Genomic DNA, 12,500 nt, shown 5'->3' with positions numbered 1-12,500 from the left:
GGCAGCATACATATGTCCGTTCCGTGGGAGCCACCGGAGATATGTCAGAGCCCGTACGCCCCCCGCACTCACCCTTAAAGGCCCGCAAGCCCTTGGGGTTCCTGCCGGGGGCGGGCAGCATACATATGTCCGTTCCGTGGGAGCCACCGGAGATATGTCAGAGCCCGTACGCCCCCCGCACTCACCCTTAAAGGCCCGCAAGCCCTTGGGGTTCCTGCCGGGGGCGGGCAGCATACATATGTCCGTTCCGTGGGAACCACCGGGGAGATGTCAGAGCCCGTGAAACCCCGAAAGACAGACCCTTAAAGGCCCGCAAGCCCTTGGGGTGAACGTCTGGGGCGGGCAGCATACATACACCCCGGTCGGGAACCACAGGGAGGTGAGGTCAGAGCCCGTGAAACCCCGAAAGACAGACCCTTAAAGGCCCGCAAGCCCTTGGGGTGAACGTCTGGGGCGGGCAGCATACACACTCTCCACGGCGGGCCGCGAAGACTTAGCGGGCGCAGCCGCCGGAGCGGGCCGCCGACGAGGCCTGAAACGCGGGGTGCGGCCGGGACCGTTCCCCCCCTTGCATTTCGCTGGATGATCAGACAGTCGCAAAGAACCGTCTGAAAATCCCGGGCCAAGTCCAGAAAGTGTCCGTAAAAGAGCTAGCGGGGCCCAGCCACTTTCCTCCAGCAAGTGCCCTTAGCTCAGTTTTGACCTCTCTCATTGCACTAAGTGTCTTCAAAAACCCAGTTCCTGTATTTCCCCCGGCACCGTAGAGAAATGCTGACAGCCTGGAACACTGTGGCGGCTGCACACGGCACTCCCATGCCCGCCGCGAGCAGCCTAGCCCCGCCTCAGACCCGCGAGAACCGCCCATCGGCACACGGCCCGCTGTGCGCCCGAGCCGTTTGGTGTAAAAACTGTCCAAAAGTGGTTTCGACCACTTAGGAACATCGTAGAGACTCGAAATAAAAAGGATTTTGTTGGAAAAGCGATTCTGAGGAAGGCTGTGTTAAAATTAATTTCGGGAAATGTCGTTTACCCCCCCCCAAATGGCTCCGAAGTACCCCCCCCCCACCCCCCCCCTAAAAAACCGTGTTCCGGGGGTTTTTCGAGAAAACAAACACACGGGGTATATAGAGGGGACTGAGACGAATCGAATGACGTGCTTTGCAAAGAAATCGGGGGCTCACAGCCCCCCCAGGAGAGGTTCAAAAGTCGGAGGACTGGTCACCTAACTCCCATTGAAGTCAATGGGGGAAAAATGAAAACTGTCAAAAAGGCTTAAAATGGTTCAAAAACCCACTGGGGCAGTAGATAATCATCCTATTTGAATTTTAAAAGTCTTAGTTTGGCGAAAAAATACCTTTTAATAATTGTTTTAGGGGTCAGAAAAATCAGCTCCGGCTGCCTGGTCACCTAGGGGAGATAGAAAATTTTTCTAAGTTTTTCACTCGGCCGCCTGGTCCCCTAACTCGAAAATTTTAAAGTGCTCCCATCGGTCCCGGGATAGGGTGGCTGATAGCTGGGAGCCCCCTGAGCACTGCCCCGGTGTTAGTTTTCGGAGAAATGCCCCCGTTGATTTGTTATGATTTTTTTTCCGCCGGCCGCCTGGTCGCCCTAATGCAAAGTCAATGGGAGTGAGGAGATAGAAAATTTTTCAAAGTTTTTCACTCGGCCGCCTGGTCCCCTGACTCGAAAATTTTAAAGTGCTCCCATCGGTCCCGGGATAGGGTGGCTGATAGCTGGGAGCCCCCTGAGCACAGCCCCGGTGTTAGTTTTCGGAGAAATGCCCCCGTTGATTTGTTATGATTTTTTTTCCGCCGGCCGCCTGGTCGCCCTAATGTAAAGTCAATGGGAGTGAGGAGATAGAACATTTTTCAAAGTTTTTCACCCGGCCCCAAACGGCTCCAAAACACACTGGGGCTGTGGCTGGGACTCTCACCAGGACTGCCCCCTACTTTATTTCTGGATTAAAAAGCATTCTATATTAATTTTTCGATTTTTGGGACCCGGGACGCCTGGTCACCTAACTCCCCTTCTATCCCTATGGGGGGGGGACGGGGACATCGAAAACGCTCCCATCGCCGCCGAGGCACGCTGCGGGGACTCTCCCTACCATCGCCCCATGCTTCCTTTGAAGAATATATGACGTTTTTCAATTTTCACCGACATTTGAAAATCAAAACTTCAGAACATTTCATAGTTATTCTCAATGGGTTGTCTAGGGGCACACATCTCTAAACTGGGGGAAATGCTCAAAATGATTAAAAAGAAAAACAATGCCCCCAGACCCGGGGGGCTGATAGCTGGGAGCCCCCTGAGCACAGCCCCGGTGTTAGTTTTCGGAGAAATGCCCCCGTTGATTTGTTATGATTTTTTTTCCGCCGGCCGCCTGGTCGCCCTAATGTAAAGTCAATGGGAGTGAGGAGATAGAATATTTTTCAAAGTTTTTCACTCGGCCGTCTGGTCCCCTGACTCGAAAATTTTAAAGTGCTCCCATCGGTCCCGGGATAGGGTGGCTGATAGCTGGGAGCCCCCTGAGCACAGCCCCGGTGTTAGTTTTCGGAGAAATGCCCCCGTTGATTTGTTATGATTTTTTTTCCGCCGGCCGCCTGGTCGCCCTAATGTAAAGTCAATGGGAGTGAGGAGATAGAATATTTTTCAAAGTTTTTCACTCGGCCGTCTGGTCCCCTGACTCGAAAATTTTAAAGTGCTCCCATCGGTCCCGGGATAGGGTGGCTGATAGCTGGGAGCCCCCTGAGCACAGCCCCGGTGTTAGTTTTCGGAGAAATGCCCCCGTTGATTTGTTATGATTTTTTTTCCGCCGGCCGCCTGGTCGCCCTAATGTAAAGTCAATGGGAGTGAGGAGATAGAATATTTTTCAAAGTTTTTCACTCGGCCGTCTGGTCCCCTGACTCGAAAATTTTAAAGTGCTCCCATCGGTCCCAGACCCGGGTGGCCACGAGGTGGGACCCCCCTGAGCACTGCCCCGGTGTTAGTTTTCGGAGAAATGCCCCCGTTGATTTGTTATGATTTTTTTTCCGCCGGCCGCCTGGTCGCCCTAATGTAAAGTCAATGGGAGTGAGGAGATAGAATATTTTTCAAAGTTTTTCACTCGGCCGTCTGGTCCCCTGACTCGAAAATTTTAAAGTGCTCCCATCGGTCCCAGACCCGGGTGGCCACGAGGTGGGACCCCCCTGAGCACTGCCCCGGTGTTAGTTTTCGGAGAAATGCCCCCGTTGATTTGTTATGATCCGTAGTTGCCGGCCGGCCGCCCGGCATTGCTCTATCGGATGGAGCGTGGGCTGGCTATGGGAGATTTAGCGATTTTCGGAACCGGCCCCGATCGCCCCCCAAACCGGGTGGCCACGAGGTGGGACCCCCCTGAGCACTGCCCCGGTGTTAGTTTTCGGAGAAATGCCCCCGTTGATTTGTTATGATCCGTAGTTGCCGGCCGGCCGCCCGGCATTGCTCTATCGGATGGAGCGTGGGCTGGCTATGGGAGATTTAGCGATTTTCGGAACCGGCCCCGATCGCCCCCCAAACCGGGTGGCCACGAGGTGGGACCCCCCTGAGCACTGCCCCGGTGTTAGTTTTCCGAGAAATGCCCCCGTTGATTTGTTATGATCCGTAGTTGCCGGCCGGCCGCCCGGCAGTGCTCTATCGGATGGAGCGTGGGCTGGCTATGGGAGATTTAGCGATTTTCGGAACCGGCCCCGATCGCCCCCCAAACCGGGTGGCCACGAGGTGGGACCCCCCTGAGCACTGCCCCGGTGTTAGTTTTCCGAGAAATGCCCCCGTTGATTTGTTATGATCCGTAGTTGCCGGCCGGCCGCCCGGCAGTGCTCTATCGGATGGAGCGTGGGCTGGCTATGGGAGATTTAGCGATTTTCGGAACCGGCCCCGATCGCCCCCCAAACCGGGTGGCCACGAGGTGGGACCCCCCTGAGCACTGCCCCGGTGTTAGTTTTCGGAGAAATGCCCCCGTTGATTTGTTATGATCCGTAGTTGCCGGCCGGCCGCCCGGCAGTGCTCTATCGGATGGAGCGTGGGCTGGCTATGGGAGATTTAGCGATTTTCGGAACCGGCCCCGATCGCCCCCCAAACCGGGTGGCCACGAGGTGGGACCCCCCTGAGCACTGCCCCGGTGTTAGTTTTCGGAGAAATGCCCCCGTTGATTTGTTATGATCCGTAGTTGCCGGCCGGCCGCCCGGCAGTGCTCTATCGGATGGAGCGTGGGCTGGCTATGGGAGATTTAGCGATTTTCGGAACCGGCCCCGATCGCCCCCCAAACCGGGTGGCCACGAGGTGGGACCCCCCTGAGCACTGCCCCGGTGTTAGTTTTCCGAGAAATGCCCCCGTTGATTTGTTATGATCCGTAGTTGCCGGCCGGCCGCCCGGCAGTGCTCTATCGGATGGAGCGTGGGCTGGCTATGGGAGATTTAGCGATTTTCGGAACCGGCCCCGATCGCCCCCCAAACCGGGTGGCCACGAGGTGGGACCCCCCTGAGCACTGCCCCGGTGTTAGTTTTCCGAGAAATGCCCCCGTTGATTTGTTATGATCCGTAGTTGCCGGCCGGCCGCCCGGCAGTGCTCTATCGGATGGAGCGTGGGCTGGCTATGGGAGATTTAGCGATTTTCGGAACCGGCCCCGATCGCCCCCCAAACCGGGTGGCCACGAGGTGGGACCCCCCTGAGCACTGCCCCGGTGTTAGTTTTCGGAGAAATGCCCCCGTTGATTTGTTATGATCCGTAGTTGCCGGCCGGCCGCCCGGCAGTGCTCTATCGGATGGAGCGTGGGCTGGCTATGGGAGATTTAGCGATTTTCGGAACCGGCCCCGATCGCCCCCCAAACCGGGTGGCCACGAGGTGGGACCCCCCTGAGCACTGCCCCGGTGTTAGTTTTCGGAGAAATGCCCCCGTTGATTTGTTATGATCCGTAGTTGCCGGCCGGCCGCCCGGCAGTGCTCTATCGGATGGAGCGTGGGCTGGCTATGGGAGATTTAGCGATTTTCGGAACCGGCCCCGATCGCCCCCCAAACCGGGTGGCCACGAGGTGGGACCCCCCTGAGCACTGCCCCGGTGTTAGTTTTCCGAGAAATGCCCCCGTTGATTTGTTATGATCCGTAGTTGCCGGCCGGCCGCCCGGCAGTGCTCTATCGGATGGAGCGTGGGCTGGCTATGGGAGATTTAGCGATTTTCGGAACCGGCCCCGATCGCCCCCCAAACCGGGTGGCCACGAGGTGGGACCCCCCTGAGCACTGCCCCGGTGTTAGTTTTCCGAGAAATGCCCCCGTTGATTTGTTATGATTATTTTTCGCCCAGGCGATGTGCCTTTTCATTTTGTTTTGCACTTTCCTTCATTCCTTGGTGCATGCTACCATCTAACGGACACATTTCGGTACTGCAGTTTGAAAGTAATTTCCCCGTCTAGGGATCTCTCAATGCCCTGGGCTGCGAAAGGAGGGCAAGGACACCCTATGTTCTCATGAGTGCAAAGCCCCCCCGGCTTCAAGGCATTCCAAAAGGAAAACCGGAGACACTGCTGTACACACACACACACACACACACACACACACACACACACACACACACAGAGAGAGAGAGAGAGAGAGAGAGAGATAGAGAGAGAGTAGTCACACAGTGGAATAAACTCCCCAGCGATGTGGTAGAAGCTGAAAGTTGGGGAACATTGTGATGGTCTATATTTCTTGGCAGATAATAAAAGATGCTCTTATCATGCCTCCGTTGATGTGTTATGATCCATAGGTTGCCGGCCGCCCGGCATTGCTCTGATCGGATGGACCGTGGGCTGCCTATGGCAGAGTATGGGCGATTCTTCAGCCGGCCCCGATGGCCCCCCAAACCGGGTGGCCACGAGGTGGGACCCCCCTGAGCACTGCCCCGGTGTTAGTTTTCCGAGAAATGCCCCCGTTGATTTGTTACGATTATTTTTCGCCCAGGCGATGTGCCTTTTCATTTTGTTTTGCACTTTCCTTCATTCCTTGGTGCATGCTGCCATCTAACGGACACATTTCGGTACTGCAGTTTGAAAGTAATTTCCCCGTCTAGGGATATCTCTCTCGTCTAGGGACACTGCTGTACACACACACACACACACACACACACACACACACACAGTGAGAGAGAGGGAGAGATAGAGAGAGGGAGAGAGAGAGAGAGAGAGGTGGAGAGGGAGAGAGAGATGGTGATAGAGAGAGAGTCGTCACACTCTGGAACAAACTCCCCAGAAGCTGAAAGTTGGGGAACATTATGATGATCTTTATTTCTTGGCAGATAATAAATGATGATCTTACAGAGGGCGACTTACAACACCAGTGCAAACATACAGCGAAGTACAAGGCATCAATCACGACAGAATCCCTTGAGTTAAAGCAGCAGATTCAGAATAACACACGTCCAAACAGACTGGAGAGGACCCTAAAACGAGCACGAAAGGTGTCGAATATGTGGCCTCCTCTCGCTTGTAAACTCTCTCGTGTTCCTGTCGATGGGGTCGGCGGCTCGGGGCAGCGGCCTAGCAGCAGCAGGCAGGCAGGCAGACCTCCAGGGCAGGCAGGCAGGCAGGCAGGGCTGTGTGGCTGGGGAGGGCAGGCTGGCAGGCTGGTAGGCCGTGCTGCTGCCAGGGCTGGAAGGCTGACCTCCAGGGCTGGCAGGCTGACCTCCAGGGCTGGAAGGCAGGATGGCAGACCTCCAGGGCAGGCAGGCAGGCAGGCAGGCAGGCAGGCAGACCTCCAGGGCTGGCAGGGAGACCTCCAGGGCTGGCAGGCAGGCAGGCAGGGCTGTGTGGCTGGGGAGGGCAGGCTGGCAGGCAGGTAGGCCGTGCTGCTGCCAGGGCTGGAAGGCTGACCTCCAGGGCAGGCAGGCAGGCAGACCTCCAGGGCAGGCAGGCAGGTAGGCCGTGCTGCTGCCAGGGCTGGCAGGCTGACCTCCAGGGCAGGCAGGCAGGCAGGCAGACCTCCAGGGCTGGCAGGCTGACCTCCAGGGCAGGCAGGCAGGCAGGCAGGCAGACCTCCAGGGCTAACAGGCTGACCTCCAGGGCTGGCAGGCTGACCTCCAGGGCTGGAAGGCAGGATGGCAGACCTCCAGGGCAGGCAGGCAGGCAGGCAGGCAGGCAGGCAGACCTCCAGGGCTGGCAGGGAGACCTCCAGGGCTGGCAGGCAGGCAGGCAGGGCTGTGTGGCTGGGGAGGGCAGGCTGGCAGGCAGGTAGGCCGTGCTGCTGCCAGGGCTGGAAGGCTGACCTCCAGGGCAGGCAGGCAGGCAGACCTCCAGGGCAGGCAGGCAGGTAGGCCGTGCTGCTGCCAGGGCTGGCAGGCTGACCTCCAGGGCAGGCAGGCAGGCAGGCAGACCTCCAGGGCTGGCAGGCTGACCTCCAGGGCAGGCAGGCAGGCAGGCAGGCAGACCTCCAGGGCTAACAGGCTGACCTCCAGGGCTGGCAGGCTGACCTCCAGGGCTGGAAGGCAGGATGGCAGACCTCCAGGGCAGGCAGGCAGGCAGGCAGGCAGGCAGGCAGACCTCCAGGGCTGGCAGGGAGACCTCCAGGGCTGGCAGGCAGGCAGGCAGGGCTGTGTGGCTGGGGAGGGCAGGCTGGCAGGCAGGTAGGCCGTGCTGCTGCCAGGGCTGGAAGGCTGACCTCCAGGGCAGGCAGGCAGGCAGACCTCGAGGGCAGGCAGGCAGGTAGGCCGTGCTGCTACCAGGGCAGGCAGGCAGACCTCCAGGGCTAACAGGCTGACCTCCAGGGCAGGCAGTGCTGCTACCAGGGCTGGATAGCAGACCTCCAGGGCTGGATAGCAGACCTCCAGGGCTAACAGGCAGACCTCCAGGGCTGGCAGGCAGGCAGGCAGACCTCCAGGGCAGGCAGTGCTGCTACCAGGGCTGGATAGCAGACCTCCAGGGCAGGCAGTGCTGCTACCAGGGCAGGCAGTGCTGCTGCCAGGGCTGGATGGCAGGCAGGCAGACCTCCAGGGCTAACAGGCTGACCTCCAGGGCAGGCAGGCAGACCTCCAGGGCTAACAGGCTGACCTCCAGGGCAGGCAGTGCTGCTACCAGGGCAGGCAGGCTGTCCTCCAGGGCTGGATAGCAGACCTCCAGGGCAGGCAGTGCTGCCACCAGGGCAGGCAGGCTGTCCTCCAGGGCTGGATAGCAGACCTCCAGGGCAGGCAGTGCTGCTACCAGGGCAGGCAGGCTGTCCTCCAGGGCTGGATAGCAGACCTCCAGGGCAGGCAGTGCTGCTACCAGGGCAGGCAGTGCTGCTGCCAGGGCTGGATGGCAGGCAGGCAGACCTCCAGGGCTGGATAGCAGACCTCCAGGGCTAACAGGCTGACCTCCAGGGCTGGCAGGCTGACCTCCAGGGCTGGAAGGCAGGATGGCAGACCTCCAGGGCAGGCAGGCAGGCAGGCAGGCAGGCAGGCAGACCTCCAGGGCTGGCAGGGAGACCTCCAGGGCTGGCAGGCAGGCAGGCAGGGCTGTGTGGCTGGGGAGGGCAGGCTGGCAGGCAGGTAGGCCGTGCTGCTGCCAGGGCTGGAAGGCTGACCTCCAGGGCAGGCAGGCAGGCAGACCTCGAGGGCAGGCAGGCAGGTAGGCCGTGCTGCTACCAGGGCAGGCAGGCAGACCTCCAGGGCTAACAGGCTGACCTCCAGGGCAGGCAGTGCTGCTACCAGGGCTGGATAGCAGACCTCCAGGGCTGGATAGCAGACCTCCAGGGCTAACAGGCAGACCTCCAGGGCTGGCAGGCAGGCAGGCAGACCTCCAGGGCAGGCAGTGCTGCTACCAGGGCTGGATAGCAGACCTCCAGGGCAGGCAGTGCTGCTACCAGGGCAGGCAGTGCTGCTGCCAGGGCTGGATGGCAGGCAGGCAGACCTCCAGGGCTAACAGGCTGACCTCCAGGGCAGGCAGGCAGACCTCCAGGGCTAACAGGCTGACCTCCAGGGCAGGCAGTGCTGCTACCAGGGCAGGCAGGCTGTCCTCCAGGGCTGGATAGCAGACCTCCAGGGCAGGCAGTGCTGCCACCAGGGCAGGCAGGCTGTCCTCCAGGGCTGGATAGCAGACCTCCAGGGCAGGCAGTGCTGCTACCAGGGCAGGCAGGCTGTCCTCCAGGGCTGGATAGCAGACCTCCAGGGCAGGCAGTGCTGCTACCAGGGCAGGCAGTGCTGCTGCCAGGGCTGGATGGCAGGCAGGCAGACCTCCAGGGCTGGATAGCAGACCTCCAGGGCTAACAGGCAGACCTCCAGGGCTGGCAGGCAGGCAGGCAGACCTCCAGGGCAGGCAGTGCTGCTACCAGGGCTGGATAGCAGACCTCCAGGGCAGGCAGTGCTGCTACCAGGGCAGGCAGTGCTGCTGCCAGGGCTGGATGGCAGGCAGGCAGACCTCCAGGGCTAACAGGCTGACCTCCAGGGCAGGCAGGCAGACCTCCAGGGCTGGAAGGCAGGCAGTGCTGCTACCAGGGCAGGCAGGCTGTCCTCCAGGGCTGGAAGGCAGACCTCCAGGGCAGGCAGGCAGACCTCCAGGGCAGGCAGTGCTGCTACCAGGGCTGGATAGCAGACCTCCAGGGCTGGAAGGCAGGCAGGCAGACCTCCAGGGCAGGCAGTGCTGCTACCAGGGCTGGATAGCAGACCTCCAGGGCTAACAGGCAGACCTCCAGGGCTGGAAGGCAGGCAGTGCTGCTACCAGGGCAGGCAGGCTGTCCTCCAGGGCTAACAGGCTGACCTCCAGGGCAGGCAGTGCTGCTACCAGGGCTGGATAGCAGACCTCCAGGGCTAACAGGCAGACCTCCAGGGCTGGCAGTGCTGCTACCAGGGCTGGATAGCAGACCTCCAGGGCTGGATAGCAGACCTCCAGGGCTAACAGGCAGACCTCCAGGGCAGGCAGGCAGACCTCCAGGGCAGGCAGTGCTGCTACCAGGGCTGGATAGCAGACCTCCAGGGCTAACAGGCAGACCTCCAGGGCTGGAAGGCAGGCAGTGCTGCTACCAGGGCAGGCAGGCTGTCCTCCAGGGCTGGAAGGCAGACCTCCAGGGCAGGCAGGCAGACCTCCAGGGCAGGCAGTGCTGCTACCAGGGCTGGATAGCAGACCTCCAGGGCTGGAAGGCAGGCAGGCAGACCTCCAGGGCAGGCAGTGCTGCTACCAGGGCTGGATAGCAGACCTCCAGGGCTAACAGGCAGACCTCCAGGGCTGGAAGGCAGGCAGTGCTGCTACCAGGGCAGGCAGGCTGTCCTCCAGGGCTGGAAGGCAGACCTCCAGGGCTGGCAGGCTGACCTCCAGGGCAGGCAGGCCGGGCCCCCGGTGCTGCATCTCGGCCGCTGCCTGGGGCGGACCGGCCCGGGTGCCCTTGCGCTTTTTCGACACCAGGGGGCAGTTGGGTGCCATTCCGTCCCTCGTGTGGCGAAATGGCGGTACTGCACCTCCGCCTTTTTGCTGGAGAAAGTCCGCAGTCGGGACAATGCGCCACACGGTCCGTCGGCAGGAGGCCCGGGCCCGGGCACAACTCCCCGGTGGGGACGGACGCCGGGCTGGAGCTTCCCTTCAGCACACACACTCACTCACTCACTGACCGACCGACTGACTGCAGGAAAGGCTCCCGGCTCCCAGCGCTCAGTCAGCAGGCCTACTCCTCCCCGGTGGGGACGGACGCCGGGCTGGAGCTTCCCTTCAGCACACACACTCACTCACTCACTGACCGACCGACTGACTGCAGGAAAGGCTCCCGGCTCCCAGCGCTCAGTCAGCAGGCCTACTCCTCCCCGGTGGGGACGGACGCCGGGCTGGAGCTTCCCTTCAGCACACACACTCACTCACTCACTCACTGACCGACCGACTGACTGCAGGAAAGGCTCCCGGCTCCCAGCGCTCAGTCAGCAGGCCTACTCCTCCCCGGTGGGGACGGACGCCGGGCTGGAGCTTCCCTTCAGCACACACACTCACTCACTCACTGACCGACCGACTGACTGCAGGAAAGGCTCCCGGCTCCCAGCGCTCAGTCAGCAGGCCTACTCCTCCCCGGTGGGGACGGACGCCGGGCTGGAGCTTCCCTTCAGCACACACACTCACTCACTCACTGACCGACCGACTGACTGCAGGAAAGGCTCCCGGCTCCCAGCGCTCAGTCAGCAGGCCTACTCCTCCCCGGTGGGGACGGACGCCGGGCTGGAGCTTCCCTTCAGCACACACACTCACTCACTCACTGACCGACCGACTGACTGCAGGAAAGGCTCCCGGCTCCCAGCGCTCAGTCAGCAGGCCTACTCCTCCCCGGTGGGGACGGACGCCGGGCTGGAGCTTTCCTCCAGCGCAACACACACTCACTCACTCACTGACTGACCGACCGACCGACCGACGGCTCCCGGCGCTCAGCCTGCAGGGCTACACCTCCCCGGTGGGTGCGGGCTCCGCGCTGGAGCTTTCCTTCAGCACTCACTGACCGACGGCTCCCGGCGCTCAGCCTGCAGGGCTACACCTCCCCGGTGGGTGCGGGCTCCGCGCTGGAGCTTTCCTTCAGCACTCACTGACCGACGGCTCCCGGCGCTCAGCCTGCAGGGCTACACCTCCCCGGTGGGTGCGGGCTCCGCGCTGGAGCTTTCCTTCAGCACTCACTGACCGACGGCTCCCGGCGCTCAGCCTGCAGGGCTACACCTCCCCGGTGGGTGCGGGCTCCGCGCTGGAGCTTTCCTTCAGCACTCACTGACCGACGGCTCCCGGCGCTCAGCCTGCAGGGCTACACCTCCCCGGTGGGTGCGGGCTCCGCGCTGGAGCTTTCCTTCAGCACTCACTGACCGACGGCTCCCGGCGCTCAGCCTGCAGGGCTACACCTCCCCGGTGGGTGCGGGCTCCGCGCTGGAGCTTTCCTTCAGCACTCACTGACCGACGGCTCCCGGCGCTCAGCCTGCAGGGCTACACCTCCCCGGTGGGTGCGGGCTCCGCGCTGGAGCTTTCCTTCAGCACTCACTGACCGACGGCTCCCGGCGCTCAGCCTGCAGGGCTACACCTCCCCGGTGGGTGCGGGCTCCGCGCTGGAGCTTTCCTTCAGCACTCACTGACCGACGGCTCCCGGCGCTCAGCCTGCAGGGCTACACCTCCCCGGTGGGTGCGGGCTCCGCGCTGGAGCTTTCCTTCAGCACTCACTGACCGACGGCTCCCGGCGCTCAGCCTGCAGGGCTACACCTCCCCGGTGGGTGCGGGCTCCGCGCTGGAGCTTTCCTTCAGCACTCACTGACCGACGGCTCCCGGCGCTCAGCCTGCAGGGCTACACCTCCCCGGTGGGTGCGGGCTCCGCGCTGGAGCTTTCCTTCAGCACTCACTGACCGACGGCTCCCGGCGCTCAGCCTGCAGGGCTACACCTCCCCGGTGGGTGCGGGCTCCGCGCTGGAGCTTTCCTTCAGCACTCACTGACCGACGGCTCCCGGCGCTCAGCCTGCAGGGCTACACCTCCCCGGTGGGTGCGGGCTCCGCGCTGGAGCTTTCCTTCAGCACTCACTGACCGACGGCTCCCGGC

Source organism: Amia ocellicauda, unplaced genomic scaffold, assembly GCF_036373705.1.
Source record: "Amia ocellicauda isolate fAmiCal2 unplaced genomic scaffold, fAmiCal2.hap1 HAP1_SCAFFOLD_85, whole genome shotgun sequence".
NCBI lineage: Eukaryota > Metazoa > Chordata > Actinopteri > Amiiformes > Amiidae > Amia > Amia ocellicauda.
This window is presented reverse-complemented; position numbering follows the sequence as displayed.